At 40.0% G+C, this 10,382-nt stretch overlaps 1 long non-coding RNA gene across 1 annotated transcript; it reads left to right on the top strand.

Annotated features, from left to right (window-relative positions):
- Window positions 1-902: 902 nt before the first annotated feature.
- On the top strand, window positions 903-7,986 carry LOC137475500 (uncharacterized). Its single transcript, XR_010999936.1, has 2 exons — window positions 903-1,103; window positions 7,758-7,986. It is a non-coding gene; the product is annotated as an uncharacterized lncRNA (long non-coding RNA).
- Window positions 7,987-10,382: the final 2,396 nt, after the last annotated feature.

The following is a 10,382-nucleotide window of genomic DNA, read 5'->3' as shown; positions in this document are numbered from 1 at the left end:
AGCCAAAATAACTCCCAGGACAAATTTTTTTCCTCATTAGTAATTTTATTCAAAATTGTCCCCTGCATATGATCCAATAGACATCAAGAAGAACAAGGAAAATTATGGAGTTAAAATGCCATTTGTGAAGTGCTGTGCATATATATTCTACTATGGTGAATCTTTTACTATAGTCATGTTTCATTATTGCATATTAAAATAATTATAAAAATGGGTCCTCTGTGAAAGAGATACTCCCATGTGGTAACTTAGACATACTTCACTTTCCATTATAAATTGATAATTGTAGTTTAAAATTATAAGTGGTAACCTCTGAATTGGTCTAATGCAGTAAATGACTATTTTTACTTAATTATGATCCACATATGATTTTCTTCTTTGGATGATGAAACATTTTGTTCATTGACACCAGATTGCCTGAAAGAGATACCCTTTTTGCAAGGACTAGAGCATAATTTGCATAGAGTAAGGGGAGACCTCAGACTTCTCTACCTTTTACAGAGGAATATCCTATTTTATAGTTTATGGACAAATCTTAGGCACAAATATCCAGATTCATAAAGGGATTTGCACATGACAACCTCAGCACTGCTACATCACTGTTGCTTTGGCAATGGACTTTACAGTCCTGCACCAAAGGCTTAAGTTTTCTTTCCAGATTTTGAAAGTGTTACCCTCTTTTGACTCATGTATCTTCATACAATTTTCCCCACATCTGCATGTTTAAATGAAAAAACAGCTCAGGTCAAGTATAATTACTGGAAGACCTTGGCTGCTCCAGGGTAGCAGAGGGCAAAACTCAGCTACAATGATTAACTCTTAATATAAATTTTGGTGACACCAGCAGGCTCAGCTGAGCTGCTGCTGGCAGTTAAAGGTAATTAGCCATTCCTTGGCAGCATGAACACTTGCAGACAATAATTGTTGATTTTTACACTCCTGTGGTGAAAGAACTGCTCTTGTCTCCTGAGAATAGGAACACAGATCTATATGGCAATGTGGTAAAACATTGTGTAGGATTTCCTGACACCTCATGTGTGCAAAGATGAACATCCTGGTGGGCAGGATGCAAAGTCTGAAAATTACAGGGATTTGGGAGTCTGGTGAGTTTGTGTAACCTCCTCACCAAGGCATCTCTGGGAATGTGCCTCAGTATAACTTTCAGCACAATAAAGCTTTCCAGGGAAGGTTTAAGGTCCTAGCTGTTGGGCAGGAATTCTGTGAAATAGTCCTTGCAGTTCAGTTGTGCCTCAGCTCCATCATGGACAGCAAAGCACCTCGGATCTTGTACAGATTTGCTGAACTCAGTTTATGGAAGAAACTGATATTCAAATACTAAGCATGCTGTTTGCCTGAGCAATTTTTTTCAGCAGAGCAGTGCAGTCTCTGCTTACAGTATGTTACCATTACCATACTGAAACATGTGCCAGGAAGCACTGCTGTTGAAAGAAAAATCTGTCTTTGCCCTCTCTTTCACCATTTATGGTCACTTACCCATCCAAGGAGAGGTTTCTAAGGGAATCACCAGTAGTTCTTGCCAGAGATTCCAGGCAATCAAGTGATGGACTCACATGGCATTTGTGTGATCACACTGAAGAGAGACAAATCTGCATGGTAAGTGACAACTTTCACTACTGGAAGGGAGACCTTTATAGCAGGATGAGTGAGCCAATCCATGGGGATGTGCTCCATGCAGTGACTCAGGATTTTGCACTTTGGAAATATTGCACTACCCACATACACTACATTGCACTACATGTAGCTTTAGAAGGATGAAAATATTTATCCTGTGTCCCAGATTGAGAAGCAAGATGTTTTCTATTGCCATCTGTGTAGCAGTTGTCTTTTGGGCAGTTTTCCTTATCTCCTGTTAATGGGCCCATCAATGTCTTGCCACATGACTCAGAGATAACTCCCTCCAGGAGCCTTTTCTGTTTAACAGGTGATTAAGGACCCACCCCATGACTCAGAATGACATCAGCCCATTGTGAGATGCTCCGCCCAGGGGGGAGGAGCTAAGCATTCCCACCTGGATATAATCTGGGTTTTGGGACAGAGCAGTCAGCCTTCCCACAGATTCCCAAGAGGAAACAGCTGGAGTTTTCCACTGGACCTTCAGAGGAAGACTACACCCTTCTACAGGATCACTGCTCCAACTGAACCACATCTGCTACTCCAGGAGGACTGCAGCCACTCCAATTTGGACTGCTACCAACACCCTGACTGAAAGGGTATCAGGTTGTATTCTGACTCTGTCAGTAGTTTTCCTTTTGTATTATTGCATGTATTTTGTTTATTTTCCCTTTTCTCAATAAATTGCATTTCTGACTTGGAGTCTCTCACTGGTTTTGCTTTCAAACCAAAACATCCTGTCTACACTAAAATATTTTGTTATTTAAAGGACACCACTGACATATTTTCCACAGTAAAAATCTCTATACCATTGAAATCTATTTGGAGGTATATTGTGATCCCTTAGTGCCAAACTGGCCTGATTATTAGGATGCTAGTGTATGAATATGTTGGATTATTGAAGAAATGGTTCATTGCTAGACCTGATAATATGGGAATCCATCAGTCATCTCAGAAATCCCACAGAGCATTGAGATTTGTGAAAGCATATTAGGAATCTGTTTGTTTGTGTGAGCTGGGGCTTTTTTTGTTTGTTTGGGTTTTTTTTTTTTTATTGGTTGGTGGTTTTTTGGGTTATTTTTGTTGTTTGGTTGCTTGGTTGATTTTCTTTTTTGTTTGCTTGTGTGTGTTTTTTTTTAATTAAGAAAAAATAAAGTAAAACAGGTTTAGAAGCTAACTGAGGTGTAGGAAAAGCCAGTCTGAGCTTTCAGAGTTATACAGGATGGTTGGAGGAGCTAGGACTGCCCTGGTCATGAAAACTGATACTATACCAGTAAGTCAGGTGTGTGCATTTATTGCACAGAATTATTGATATCTTCAATGGGGCTTTATATCTGATAACGATTTACATGAGCTATATAGTTGAGACTGTCTGGTAAAGTGCTTGAATTATACAATCCTGAAATTTCAAATCCTGCAAGGGTTGGAACCCACTCTACACAAGAGAGATTTATCAGCAGAGATTTATGTTTTTTTGCTTATCTTCCAGTGAAGAAAAATGGTAGGCACTCTAGAAAACACTTGTGATAGGTCAGACAGATGGTTTGTTTCTCTCTCTTTCACCTGCATAATCTACTTATCTCTAGAAAATCTGTCATATTTGCTAAAGGCTCCACTGATTCCCTTCCCTTCTCATACCCCTTTTCATCCTATCCCCTTGATGGGAAGTTTTATTTTCTCCTTAAAACAGTAAGTCTAAGCCTTATACTGGCCACATAAGCAAGAAATAAAGTCCTTATTGTCCCATATTTTACAAAGTAGTGTAAGGATGGTTGATTTTACATTGGTTATACCAATAAAATATGAACGTATTTTTCAGTTTTTACACCTGTACATCATAATCTCTTATACAACACTTCTTTTCCTCTAATGGGTCATGAAAATGTAGTTTCATTATGAGTAACATTATGTTTATTTTCTGTGGAAAACAAATGTTTCTAGAAACACTAAACTCCAGAGACATGAGGTGGCTTTCCCAAAGTTCCAGTCTACTTAGGATGACACAAAGGGTCCCTGTGCCATTCCCCACCTACTGATGTGGACCTGATGCTTTTATATTGTTCTTTCTTTTCTGTCATTTCTCTTACTCCAGGGAATAATTAGCTTTTCACTGAGTGAGGCACATGCTTTTCACTAAAACACAAAGTTTAAAAACAGCACAGAGGAGTAACAGCACTACATGAAATCACAGCTCTGGTGACCCAGGTGTAATGAAAAGGCAGTAGTACTAATAAGATTGAGAGGTTTTCAAGAAACAAGGTTTGGAGCAATTGGCTGGAAACATTGATTCTGAGACCAAAATCAGTCTTTGTAAAGATGTCAATTATTTTCATGTCATAAAATGTCTGTCTAGAGGGCTGAGCTATGCAAGGAGATGCTGAAGACTTCTGAAAAATATCTACAAAATTGCATGTGCAGTACAGAGGATGTGAAACCATGATCTGTGCAAACTCTCCATTTGCTATTGGATCTGCAATCAGTCCTTGGACAATCTGGCTATTTCTCCAGGCAGGAGAGAGCAGAGCAGAATCATTGGTCTTCCCCAGATTTTTTCCCAGCACAATTTCTATTTTTTCATGTCTTTTTTTTTTTTTTGTTTGTTTTTTTGTTTTTTTGCCTGGAATCTCACAGTATCCACCATGTACAATGCTTTTTGGGAGGCAAAATCTCAGAATTCTTGTAACACTGTACTGTACACAGCTTAGTGCATGTATAAAAGAAGCTCTCTAAACTTGTGCTACCCTAGACTAGAAAACAGGACTTCACTGACTACAAATAACTTAATTAAAATAATTACAATCCAAACTCTAAGTATAACCATATCACTCTTTCTAGCAGGATTGCCACTTATAATCTGCCAGAGGTATTTATCAAGAGATGAGGGATAAAATATTTTTTGTAATTCTGTATCACATCTACCTCAAATTTTAATTTTCAGAGGCTGAAACAAGAAGAATATTGTTCAGTAAACATTAAATGAAACATTCACATAAAATGAACTAGTTAATGTACCATAAAAAGATACTGATTCTCTCAAGTTAGTGGAGGTGTCCCACACCAATGATTCCCATTCCCTGTGTTATGGAAGGATGCATGAAAATCCAAAACTGCTTGTTTTGGGAGTGTCTTTTGAGGAAAAAAAATTGTAGTCTTCGGAAAGAATTTATTCCTAAAGAAAATATGGGTTTTTGAAGTAGAAGAAACCTTCAAGGCTTCAGGACTTGAAGCCTTTAAAAGGTCTGCCATCCTCACAGGAAAAAAAAAGCCTTTCAGAGGAGCTGGATTGCCTAAGAGAGATTGGAAGTGTTGAATGGGTGAATGATTCTTCAGGGAAATCTGAACTTAGTCCGAGAGTTGCTGATGGGGAAAAAACCTCAGCCAGGATACAGATCTCAGGGGAAGGGCTGAGTGGCTCCTTCTTGTTGGTGAAGGGGTTAAAGGGTGGTGGGGTTGAAGTTGGAAATGTTCAGCCAGAGTAGGAGGACTGTGAGAATCTCAAGGTGGACAAATTGGAATGGTAATTGTATAGCTTGAGGAAAGGGCTATAAAAATACTGAAAGGAAGCCAATGATAATTTAAGGGTTGGATATGATTTGAAGATAACAAGATAGTGGAACATTTCCTCAAAGACAAAAGAAGCTGTGGTGGGAAGCTGAAAAATAGTCTGGGGTGGGTTCCCCTGGGTTTTCTTCTCTGGGCCTTGTCATCCTAATTCCATTTGATAAATGCAATGGATTCTATCTTAAAAGCAGATGATGTATGTATAATAATTTTAATTTTTATTTTTACCATGACCTAATTGCTTGCTAGAAATTCCTTTTTCTAACAGTTGGGAACTGTCTAACTTTTATTTCTTCTGGTTTCTAATTTCTGGCTGCCAGTTCTCCACTAGTCTTTATGCCATTGTTCTTAAAATGACACTGCTTTTAATACAGTAGGTCTTTTCACACAGTGTTTGTGTGGTGTGTGTTAATTGGGTTATTTGGTTAATTGGGCTTTTCATTTACAAGGGCAAACCTCTTAAACTCTTTAGCTGTCATTTGGTGTCCAAGCTGTATATTCCTTATATCCCTAAATTTCCCACTTCCTTTTGTTTTTCATTAAATCTCTCTCTAAATAGAGAGAGATTTAGTGAAAAATACTTTAAATTGACTAAATAGGTGGATGATAGTTTAGGACACTGAAGTGCTGGAGCATGTCCAGCAAAGGGTTGTGAGGGGTTTAGAAAATGTGTCTTATGGCTGAGGGAGCTGGGCTTGAGAAGTCTTGAGAAGAGGCTCAGGGGGAACCTCATTGCTCTCTACAACCTTCTGAAAGGAGATTGTAGTGAGATGGGAGCTGGTCACTTCTGCAGTGAGAGGACCAGAGGAAATGGCCTTAAGGCAAGACAGGGGAGATTCAGATTAGATATTATAAAAGAAATGTTCATTGTTCAGCTGGTGAGGCACTGGAATAGGCTGCCCAGGGACAAGGTGGAGTGACCATCCCTGGAAGTGTTTAAGAGGCATCTGGTTCTGGGTGATGTGGTTTAGTAGTTAGGGGTTTTAGTGTTGGTGCAGGGCTGATGGTTGGATTGGACGATCTCAAAGGTCTCTTCCAACCTTGATGATTCTATACCTCTAGTCTCCTAATGGTGACGTCTTCAGCAGCTTAGTTTTGTTAATACTCCCTTATGTGTGACTAAAATAGTTCCTCCATTCATTCTAGGGCTGCATCTCCTTTCCACAGCAGTGGCCCACTATTTCACTGTCATCCACTGATAAAAAATATTACATATTTCCTCATCTTCAGCTCTTTCTAAATGATGCATTTTGTGCTGCCTAATTTGATTTCAGTTCTTATCTGTGATTCTTACTCTCAACCAGCTTTTTTGTGTGATGTTTGTTATGACTGTGTTTATACAGAATTTGAGGCCACATCAGCAGATTCTATGAAAAAATCCTAATTGGCTTTTCTTTTTTTTAATAATTCATTCTGTGATTAAGCAGACTTGTAGCTAAATTCAAAATATGCTCATTTTAGATTATATTTCCCAGTTACCAAGACTGTCTCTTTCCTCTACAGTCCCCAGTTACTATGGCCACTAGTAATTTTTCATTAAAAGCAGCTTACTGGCATCCATATAGATGAGGAATGTCCAGTGTTGTGCCAGTATGTGTCTGCATCTTGACTGAAAAACTGTGAAATTTCTCAATTTTTTTCTGAATAGAACTGATTAGCCATGCTTCTGAAAACATTTCTCATCAACACAGTGGTCGAGTAGCTGCAAACATGACAGGACACAGTCTCTTTCCAGGAGAGCTCACACAAGGAGGGAGGATCAGGACTTGATGTACACACAGAAAAGGTTAATAATAAAGCCAAGAGCTGAACACTAAAATCCCTGCTGAGTAGTCTTTCTTCTCAAGTTTGTTGTGCATCAGGGGACATGTTAGTCACACCTGTACAGAGACATTGAGACATCTGGCCCAAACCAGGCATCTCTGATTCCAAGTTCTTTTACCACTCTACCCCTAAACTGACTTCTTCAATAGCACTTGGGGATTTTTGACATTTGATCCTCCCTTCTTCTTTCTCTTGGCATTGCTTCAGTCACAGTCCCTTGTAAATTAGTTCAGTGCTGGATTTACCAAGCTTTTAAGCTGTGCAGGGAAACATTCCCTATAGACTTCTTATTCTTCAGCTACACTCTTTCTCATTATTTTATATCTCTTCTTCCATCAAAATCTCCATGAAAACATTTTTTGTAAAGAGTCTTTGTTTTGTCTATTAAACCCCATCATATAAATTTAACTCTACAATGCAACTAATTCAAAACCAACAGACATCTTGTGAAAGTACACAGAAAGAAAAAATCCAACACTGACTGCACTGAGCATTGCCAAGCCAAGAAGCATATGTTTCTTCTCCAATTAATTTTATGTCTAAACTTTTTTCAAAGGAATTAGGGCAATAAAACACATGAACTTAAACTCATAAGCAGTCTCCTTTCCTGACATTATTTTAAGAAAAAGTAGGATGTATTTCTGTTGTTGTTAAAAAATTCTGATTAAAAAATTAGAAAGGAAAATGTGCACTGAACATCTGGCTTTCAGTGAGGTCTTGCTGTCTCCTATTTTTTCCAGCTGTGTTGGCTCTTTACTTTGATGGGTCCTCACTCAAGCATCCCTGAAGATCATTTTCCTACTGATTGGATGTCCCTTGGCTGTCTTCCCATTTTGAGAAGAGAAAGTAGGAGAGGATACCACACATGAACTTGGCTTAAATGGGACTAAACTGTCCCCTCCACTTTCAGACACATCTGGAATGAAGAACTTGAAAGTACAAATAAAACCCACAAAAAGCAAACAAGAAGTCCCAGTCAGGCTGCTCTGTCTACTTATTCTGGAGAAACAGAGCTGTCTGAGTACTCTCACCTATTCTTCAGAGCTCTGCCTCTCCTGACCAGGGCCAGCCAGGAGGAAATGGAGCCAGGTTAAAGATTCATCAATAAGCAGATTAAGAGAAATGTAGTCTGCTGAGTAAGGGGCTGGAAAGGAAGGTGGCTCCATTTGTTTTTTTCTTAAAATGTTGAGTGCTATCTTACTTCTCAGGTTTATACTTATATAAATGACATCATGCTGTCCTCAACATTTCTACTTAGATCACAGAGTACTTCCTTTTAGTCCCCCACCTATGGCTGACAGCACTTTCTGAAGTCTTGGAAAAGCTTCTCTTAAAAGGATAGGACTGAATTTAAAAATGTCAGTTACCCAGGGGTGGAAACTGCTGTTATGATAAGCATTCCCATAATTTTAGCTGGGATTTCTTAGGCAGAAACATGCATTCTACAGCACATGTGAACATGACACATCTGGGAAGGGCTGTATAAAAAGTATTGCTGACCTGGGGCTATGTAGTCAGACTTCAATGGGGTCTTTTGGGTTTATTAACTCAAGTTATCAGTCTTTTATATGTGCAGAAGGGTAGAAAAAAGGCACAGATCCTTTCCTTACAAATATGATTTAACTTAAATTACAGGTGCAAAATAGCACATATTTGGAAAATGTAAACATATAACAACTGTATTTATTCTCCTTTAATCTGACTTCTGCAACAAAAATTTTAAAAATTCATTTTCCTACATTATAATTTTGGTTTGACCTACAGTGTCTTCTAAGAATAGCAGCTTGTCTTGATATGAACAGATGGATAATGCACAACCAGTTTGTAAGCTGTTCCAATGATTATTCTTGTTAAAAATATTCCTATACTTCTAAAACTGCATCTGTTGCATTAAATCTCATGGTAATTGTCTTTTGTTCCTGCTATCTGAGCTTATGCTGGAGACCAAGTGACAGAAATGCTTTCTGACTGTTTTAGAGGATGATAGCAATGTTCTTAGCCTGAGCAGTGCCTTGGGAAGAGTATGTGTAATACAATATACTCCCTCTGAATTTAGGTCTTCTTGTAGGGATGGCCTTATGGTCTGCCATTGGCGAAACAGCCTGGATAACAGCCTGGCTGTTAAGGCAGAAGGGCTTGTAGATGTGACAGGTGAATGGGACACCCACAACTGTCCAAACTGACGTGGTGGATTGACTCTGGCTGGATACCCAGTGCCCACTGAAGTTCCTCTATCTCCCCCGTCCCCCACTGCACAGGGGACAGGAAATATAGCAATTGGCTCATGAGCTGACATAAGGGCAGGGACAGATCACTCAGCAATTACCATCATGGGCAAAACAGACCTGGCTTGGGGAATTGAACTGAATTTTTGCCAGGCAAATCAGAGTAGGGTATTGAGAAAATAAAATCAAATCTTAAAAACCCCTTCTCCCCATCTCCCTTCTTCCCAGGCTCCACTTTGCTCATGATTTTCCCTATCTTCTCTCCAGTGATGCAGAGGGGTGGGTGGGGAAAATGGTCAATTTATCGCATGGTGTCTCTGCAGCTCCTTCCTCCTCAGTGGAAGGACTTGTCATTTCTTTCCCTGTTCCAGTCTGGAGTCTTCCCCATGGGAGACAGCTCTCCACAAGCTTCTCCAATATGAGTCTTTCCCATGGACAGCAGCTCTCCACAAACTGCTCCAGCATGGGTATCCCCACAGGGTCACAAGTCCTGCCAGCAAACCTGCTCCAACATGACTCCTCTCTCCACAGCACCACAGCTCCTGCCAGGACCCTGATTCAGCACAGGTTTCCAGTGGATCAGAACCTCCTTTGAGCATCCACCTGCAGTGTGAGTTCTCCAAGGGGTGCAGGTGGATCTCTGTTCCCCTGTGGACCTTTATGGGCTGCAGGGGCACAGCTGCCTCACCATGGGCTGCAGAGGAATCTCTGTTCTGGCACCTAGAGCACCTCCTCCTGCTCCTTCCTTGCTGACCTTGGTGCGTGCAGAATTGTTCCTCTCACATGTTCTCCACTCTTTAGCTGCAATTGCGCAGGAATGTTTTCCCCCTTCTTACCCCAGAGGTGGCACCACTGCTGCTGATGGACTTGGACTTGGCCAGTGGCAGGGCCATCTTGGATCCAGCTGGCATGTGCTCCGTGGGACACGTGTGAAGCTTCTAGCAGCTCCTCATGTAAGCCTCCCCTGTAGCCTCCTGTTACCAAAATCTTAACTGGCAAACCCAATAGTGTTCAAGAGGAAGCTGATTGTCTGGTGTACAAAATATTAACCAGGAAAATACAAAGAGGTGGTTTTTTTTGTTTGTTTGGTTTTTTTTTAACAAAGGAGAAGTCAGTGCAAAAAGAAATAAGGATTAATAG

The sequence above is a fragment of the Anomalospiza imberbis genome, chromosome 1, assembly GCF_031753505.1.
Source record: "Anomalospiza imberbis isolate Cuckoo-Finch-1a 21T00152 chromosome 1, ASM3175350v1, whole genome shotgun sequence".
NCBI lineage: Eukaryota > Metazoa > Chordata > Aves > Passeriformes > Viduidae > Anomalospiza > Anomalospiza imberbis.
The sequence above is the reverse complement of the archived record's forward strand: the minus strand, read 5'-3'. Positions and strand labels throughout refer to the sequence as shown.